Here is an 8595-nt window from a genome sequence, read left to right on the forward strand (position 1 = left end):
ACTACCACCACACCTGCTACACTTATGTGGCTTGACAATCTTTTCCCCACGTGAAGCATAGCGATTTGTCTTTCGCCTACCCACTTTCTGCTTCCTGGGCCTTCCTACAGGGGTTTTCTCAACAGGGACGCTGACAATCGTATCTCTAATGTGATTAGGGATTACCCATTCATCCTCGTTCCCAACAGAGTAAATAGTATCTTTATAAGTGTCTTTCAATGCCTCGATTCTATAGTAAGGGGAACACAATGAGTAAATGTTTATGCTTATTTTTCTGGCTGCAGCAAAAGCATGTACACAGGGTATCCCAATGGTTTGGAACATGCCACAAGAGAATGATTTTGTGGCCAAGTTCACCTCACCATCACCATTACCATCGACCACAAGAAATTCGTGATGACCAAGGACTTGGACATCTAAAAAAATTGCTTTATCACCTATTTGCTTCATATCCTTTTCCATTTCAAGTGATAACACATTTGTTGCTTTTGCAACTCTTTCACGTCTATCTGCAAACCAAGACTGAAGAGTGAATCTTATGAATTCAAGAAAAGTGGCGACTAGAAAGCTCCTTGCCTCCTTGGTCTTATTGTTAAAGCTTTCTGCGTAGTTACTCGTCATGATATTGTATCAGTTACCAGGAAAATAAGCACTATTCCACCTTTCAAAGCCAATTCCCTCTAGATATTGAGCAATGGGCGGATCAATTACCTTGATCTTGTCAAAGAACTTGTGAAATTTCGCTCTTCAAAATGCGTACGCTGCACACCCCATGATCTCTTGCACGTGGTCAGTTTTGAATTTTGCCACAACATTCATATAGATATGATGGTAACATGCATCGTGATACGCATCTGGGAACACAAGCTCCAAAGCATGATTAATGCTTTTATGTCTGTTCGATACAAAAGCAAGGTTCTCAACGTCCCCTATGGATTCCTTCAATTTTCTCATGAAATAAGTCCAAGAGTTATGGTTCTCACTGTCCACCAATGCAAACGCAATTGGAAACAACTAGTTATTTGCATCCAAAGCAATAGCACAGAGCATGTGGCCACCATACTTATTCTTCAAGAATGTGCCATCCACACAAATTACAGGACGACAGTACTGGAAACCACGCCTAGAAACACCGAGGGAAAATAAGTAATGCAAGAAATGACCATCTTCTGCTACAAAATTAGTAATTGTACCTGGGTTCTTATGCTCCAACTGACACAGGTATCCAGGTAACTTGGAGTATGATTCCTCAGGTGTCCCTCTAACATACATAAGAGCCTTTTCTCTGCATCTCCACGCCTTTTCATAGCTCATTTCGACCCCAAAATGGTGCTTCATGTCCTCCCTTATGTTGTTTCCCATGTACCGAGTACCATCGGTAGCAAATTTCCTCTTGATTAGGTGCCCAAGAACCCACGGTGATGCTTGACGGTGGTCCTTATCTCGAATTTCTTGTGAGCAAGTGTGTACTTCGTGGTATACAGTAATCTCAAACATTTCAGATCGCATTTTTTTCTTACCCCTCAATCTCCAACCACAATCAGGATCCTTGCAGGTAATGTACCACTCATCAGTCCCAGATTTCTTCACCATAAACTCAAAATTATTCTTCATCGCAAATATGGATGCTTTGTTTTTCAATTCAAGCTTGTTCTGAAAGAACTTCCCAAGGTGCAATTCTCATGAAGCTCTGCTGGTTGAGGAATGATGTTGATGTGAGGCCTCTATATCCTCTTTGGTGAACATGGGAGCACTCCATGTTTACAATCTTCACCTAAGTCCAATGGAGAACTCCATCTAAAACTATCATCGGTTCTACTTGGACCTGGACGGCTACTGCTGGTCCCAGGTGTTTGCCGGTCTTCTATTATGTGCTCCTCATCTACCATAACATCTGAACTCAATGTTGGAAAATCTGCCCTAACATCTGGCCCACCAAGATCTGTTCCATCAGCAACAGGATCGTCGTTGAGATAAGGATCATAGCCATAGGGATCGTACTCCGCCGTGTCATGCACATATGACGGATCTCTAACCGGGATATCATCATGGACTATGACATCTGGATTTGTCTCGGGAATACATGTTCCAATGTCACCTTGAGTTCCTTTGAAACCATGACATGGAGGAGAAATGTTCTCTTCAAATCAAACTTCTTTATTAACGCTGGCAGAAGCCGATGCATTTCTTACACCTCCCTTCTTAATCAATGTCACACATAGAGGAATGAGCTTCTCTCAGATTTCAATGCTAACCCAATGAATGCACGCACATGCCTATCATTTTTTGTAACGGTAGGTTTGACGGATTATGATAGGCATGTGTACGGGACCTCAATTTTCAAGTCATGCACACATTTATCCACTTCAAGCTCATTGTACAGAATGTCAAGCAGTTGCTCATACGTCATACCGTTCTCCACGGGCAGAACTTGATTTTCAGCATCTCTGAAAATCCAATCCCTATTTTCGAGTTCCCAAACACCATTGAATGCAACAAATACAGAAACAGTCGAATCTGCAACAAAAAAACAAAAACAAAAAGGTCAAAAAGTTAAACTACAACATAAAACAGAAAATATCAATTTCTATCGATATATGTCGAGTCCTATCGAGGTCACACATATCAATTTTTATCGAGTACAGTCGAGGACTATCGAGGCAAACAATCCAATAAAATTCTTATACACCTATCAAGTTTTATCGAGTACAATCGAGGACTATCGAGGCAAACAATCAAATTAAACTCTTATACACCTATCGAGTTTTATCGAGTACAATCGAGTTATTAAATCCAATTAAACTCTTATACTCCTATCGAGTTTTATCGAGTACAATCGAAGACCATCGAGGTATTAATATCCTAACACTATCGAGGCACGTCGAGGACCATCGAGTCAGCATGCATGCAACACATCGAGACCTATCGAGTTTCATCGAAACTCATCGAGGCAGGAAAAAAATCCAGAAAAAAACGCATGAAGTATCCAAAATTCATTCCGACAGTGAAAAATTGCAATAAAACATGAAGGCATACATAGATCTATTCGAAATAAGACAAGTAATGTAACCAGACAAGTTTCCTCACTACATATAACAAATATATACTTACCCATATGATTTTTTCCCCTAGATTCGAAATCCAAAATGAAGTTTCTTGACTTGAAAGGACTCACAACTTGCCCTTAGATCCGAAATGCAAATTAATGGTGGCTGGCTTTTTTTGTGTGTACGAGAGTTTGAGAGAATGAGAGGGAAAACATAAGAGATAGAGAGTGAAGACTATGAGAAAAAGAGAGGGAAAATTATGCCAGGGGTATTTTGGGTAGTAACGTCATTAGTAGCACCAAAATGAGAGTTATATAGGGATAGGGTATTTTTTAAATGTAGTGTCACTTATTGCATTAAAACTCAAATTTCCCAAAGAATATGATTTTATGTATTCATAGGTATAGCCTAATGGTATTATATCTCTCCTCACAAAAAGAAGATCCTAAGTTCGAATATCCCTTACCCAATGTCAAAAAATATATATGATTTTATAAATGATTACATAATAAAACTAAAAAAAAAAAGTAATTTTACTCTTACTTTGATTCTATTTTGTCTCATAGTGTTGTAAGTGATACCAATGAATGGTATCCTGTAATGGTAGGCAACATCCAAACCATTCCAATTATACCAAAACAATCAAATTCATTCCAATTACAAAAAATTGGATATCCAATTATAATTGGATTGGATCGAATGAAGGTTGACTGTCTGTTATCCAAAAAATTGGCATTGATGATGTGGCAAGTGATCCCTGGACACGTGGCTGACACCTGGAGGAACTCTGCTAGTGTATCGACCAGAAGATGCATTAGAAGCAGTAAGCAGCCCAGTCATACCTGCGACCAGTCTGGTCGATAGTTCCGCATGCAATGTAATATTATTGTAAAGATCTTTGTAGATCCCGAATTTAACTCACACAATCTCCTGAATATCCGGTTATTTAGGAGAGAATATCGGCAACTAAATCATGTAATCCCCCTTGGGCCTATAAATAGAGAAATATAGCTCAAGAACAGGGGGACTTTTTGGCTTTCGAATTACTTGATACTAGGATAATTCTATCTAAAATATTGTATTGTTCTTCAGAGGTTGGTGAAACTCATTGAACCCTAGTTCTTTGATCACTCCTTTGATTCTCACATCAATAACAACCTAAGTGGATGTAGGTTATTACCAGATCCTAGGGCCGAACCACTATAAAATATCGTGTCTTATTTATATTTTGTCAGTACGTTCTTCTCAACACATTAATTCACATCAAGCGTATTTTGACTCCGTGCCAGTTGGCCAAAATCTGGGTCAATATTCTGGTGCTTTCATTGAGAGCTTGATTTATCATTGTTGAGAAAACTAATGGCGAAAACTGGAAGGAAAGCTGGACAGGCGGCCGCTGCTGCGCCATCAAACCCACCTCCTCCTCCCCCTGCAAGCGTGGCGGAGGATGAACCACATCTGGACTTCGAGGAGGAAGAGATGGATGATGCTATGCTGAAGAGTACCCTGGGGGCGTTGCAGGAAGAGATGGCTAACCTGAGAGCCAGTCAAGAGACCGCTGCCGAAGTTGTGGCGCGGCAGCAGCAGGAGATTGAACGACAGCGCACGGAGTTGAGCGAAAGGCAGGGGGAGATGGATCGCCGCCAGAGCGAAGCCATGGCAGCCCTTGAGGCAGCCTTGCAACTGGCTAGGAATCAGGCCGCACCTGTCTCACAGCCTGACCATCCTGCAAATGGGCCACCCCGGAGGGGTCCAAATCCTAGCCCACCGATCCAGCCCTCGAGTCCACAAAGGCCCGAGCAGCCTCAGGTGCCCCATGACGATGTCCCGATGGATCCTGAGGCACAGCCTCCATCCCAGGCTGGTCGCGGCGATCCCCCGCAACAGAGGCAGAATAGGGTCGAGCATCAGCCTCGTAGTCCTAGACGCTGGAGGGGCAATGAGCCAAACCTGCCGAACAGAGGTCAGTATCCCCCTGGTAACAGGAGGGACTCAGAGTTAGGCTCTGCGGTCCGGGGTCCCCCATGGCATGATAATGCACGGGGACACCACGACCAGCACAGGCCTCCCTCTAACGCTCGGGACGTTTTAGCGAGGGATGGAAATCGAGGGAACAGTCAATCCCACCATAGCCAATCGAGGTTCACAGATGGCCATGGATATAATGAGGCTGACTCAGGCAAAGGAAATGTTGGTAGGAGGAACGAAGAAAGAGGTAAAGGCGAGAGCCAGGTACCTCAAGATCACCAACCCAATAGACGGGATGCTGGGGGGCAGCCCAGGCAAAATAATGTCTTCAACCAGCTCGGGGGTAGCGAGCAGCGGAGAAGAGACGAGGATTTGAGAGACATACTCAATGATCACCGTGAGTGGCATGGCGAGAACGTCCCCCCAGCAACAGATGCCACAGTGATTCCTACTGCTGTACAGGCCCAGATAGACGCCCTCAACCAAGCAGTGCAACAGCTGGTCGGGGGAAGGACATCTTATATCGACCACGATAGGAGGAAAGGCACTCCTTTCGTACAAAGGATAGCTAATGCCGAAACTCCAAGCAAGTTCAAAATGCCTACACTTCCAAACTTTGACGGGTATGGAGACCCAGTGTCTCATGTCAATAAGTTTGAAATACAAATGGACATTCAGAAAGTGTTCGAAGACGCTCGGTGCAGGATCTTCCCTGCAACACATTCTGAAACCGCGTAGGAATGGTTTTTTAAGTTCCCTCCCGCAAGCATAGTTTCCTGGGAAATGTTCGTAAGGGAGTTTTACGGATAGTTCTATGCAGGTCGTGTGCATCCGACCGAAGCAAACCAGCTGGTTGAAATCCACCAGCAAGATGAAGAATCAGTGAAGGACTACATCCAGCGCTTTATGCGAGCGGCAGCTGGAGCGAAAACGTTGGGGGACGAAGGCAAAATGATGGCCATAACCGTAGGGGTTAAACGTCGTTCTCCCCTTTGGAAAAGTCTCCAAAAGGAAGGAGTGAGAACTACCTAGGAATTTTTGGACCGCGCTGATCGCTACATCAAGCTCGAAGAAGCCATTACCGACGATGGAAAGCCCTCAGGCAAGGATAAGAAGGCTTATGAACCCGCCAAAGCCGCCAATGGGTCCAAACCTAATGGCAACGGCAAAGGCAACGGGAACGGCAACGGCAATGGCAAGAATGGTGGAAAACGGTCGTATAACGAGCCTTCCACCTCTGAAAATAAACGTGCCAAGGGTAATCGTTATGAACCTCGATTCACTAACTACACTGCCCTCGTTGAGTCTCGGGGAGAGGTTTATCAGGCCACAAGTTCTAGTGTGCCTTATAAAAAACCTGGCCCCATTCAAAAGGATATTTCGAAGAGAGACACTACCAAGTTCTGTCGTTATCATAACGACTACGGACATGACACCAATGAATGCAACCAGTTGAAAGAAGAAATCGAGTTCCTTATTAGACAAGGACACTTGAGAAGATACGTACGGGCCTCGGGAAATTCCCAACGAGAAGCTCCGGGTAGCAACGAGCAGGCACCCACGCGCCAACGCTCGCCACCCTTACAGCCTGCCCCCGTGACTGGCACACTCTTAACCATCTGTGGAGGCCTGCACCTCGCGGGAAATAGCGGAAAGGCCAGGGAACGATATGCTCGGACTCTGCGCCACGACCAGGACATCGAGATGATGACTGTGGAGGACCATGCACCAAAAAAGGCTCGGGCAGAGGAAGGTGAAATAACCTTCTCTAACAGCGATGCCCAACATGTCCGTTTCCCACATTCCGATCCGCTGGTCATGGACATCCAGATGGCCAACATGATGGTGAAGAGAGTGCTGGTCGATACAGGAAGTTCAGTGAATATCCTGTATAAGTCTACACTAAAACACATGAAATTTTCCGTTAAGGACTTGGAGCCCTGCAACCAAACGATATACGGCTTCTCTGGACAAGGACTCGCCCCTGCCAGATTGATCAAACTACCAGTGACGACGGGTACAGCGCCTGCAACAAGGACATTACTCGCCACTTTTGTAGTGGTCGATTGTCCTTTGGCGTACAATGCCGTCATTGGAAGGCCTATACTGGTTGATCTACGGGTCGTCATCTCTATGTGGCACTTGGCCATGAAGTTCCCAACAGACGCGGGGGTAGGACGCGTGTTGGGGAACCAGAGGGAAGCCAGGGAGTGCTACAATGCCTCAATCACAAAGGCGAAGAATGGAACGCCGAAGAGCACAACCTCAGATAGGTTGCAGATGGCAGTTGATACATAAGCCCAATCCGGTGATGAAGTCACCAAATAGGGTGTTGCCCAAAGTGAGGATAGAGACTTAGATCCTCGCTTTGGGGATTTTGAAGAAAACGTTGGACCCGTCGAGGACCTGGAGGAGGTCCAACTCGACGAAGAAGACCCGACCAGAGTCGTAAAGGTTGGGAAAAACTTAGAGCCTACCACGAAGCACGCACTGGTGGAATTTTTGCGAAAGAACCAGGAGGTTTTCTCCTGGTCGCATAAAGACATGGCTGGGATAGATCCTGCAGTTATCAGCCATGTCCTGAATATAGACAAGACCTTTCCACCCGTACAACAAAAGAGAAGGCTGCTCGATAAGGATAGATCGAGAGCCTTAAAAGAAGAAGTTGAAAGACTAAAGGAGAATGGGTTCATCAGGGTGGCATTTTATCCATCGTGGGTCTCCAATCTAGTGCTGGTTCCCAAGCCTAACGGCAAGTGGCAGACCTGCGTGGATTTTACAGACCTCAATAAAGCCTGCCCAAAAGACTGCTTCCCACTCCCAAGGACCGACCAGCTGGTCGATGCAACTGCAGGGCACGAGATCCTCTCGTTCATGGATGCATATTCGGGCTACAACCAGATTAGCATGCACCCCCCTGACGAGGATCACACCAGCTTTCGGACCGATACGGGCTTATACTGTTACAAAGTAATGCCCTTCGGACTGAAAAACGCAAGTGCGACTTACCAACGACTAGTTAACCACATGTTTAAGGAGCTGATCGGAGTAAACATGGAGGTATACGGGGACGACATGCTGGTAAAGTCTAAAAAAGCAGGAGGACATGTGAGGGATTTACAAGAGTGCTTTGATGTATTGAACAAATACCAGATGAAGTTAAATCCCCTCAAATGTTCCTTCGGAGTAGGATCAGGGAAGTTTTTTGGGTTCATTGTAAATTCAAGAGGAATCAAGGCCAACCCCAACAAGATAAAGGCCCTGATCGACATGAAATCGCCAGAAAGGATCAAAGATGTACAAAGTTTAACTGGGAGGATCGCAGCCCTAAGCAGATTTATTTCGAAATCAACAGACAAGTGCGTCCCTTTTTTCAATCTACTTAGGGAAATAAGAAGTTTGAAAGGACAGGAGACTGCGAGTAAGCATTCCAGGCCTTGAAAGCCCATATGGCACAACCTCCCATCTTATCAAAGCCAATCGAAGGAGAAACTTTGTTTTTTTACCTGGAGATTACTGAAGTTGCTGCTAGCGCGGTACTAGTGCGAGAAGAAGAAGGCGTACAAAAAGCAGTCTACTA

The sequence above is a fragment of the Humulus lupulus genome, chromosome 2, assembly GCF_963169125.1.
Source record: "Humulus lupulus chromosome 2, drHumLupu1.1, whole genome shotgun sequence".
Taxonomy (NCBI): domain Eukaryota; kingdom Viridiplantae; phylum Streptophyta; class Magnoliopsida; order Rosales; family Cannabaceae; genus Humulus; species Humulus lupulus.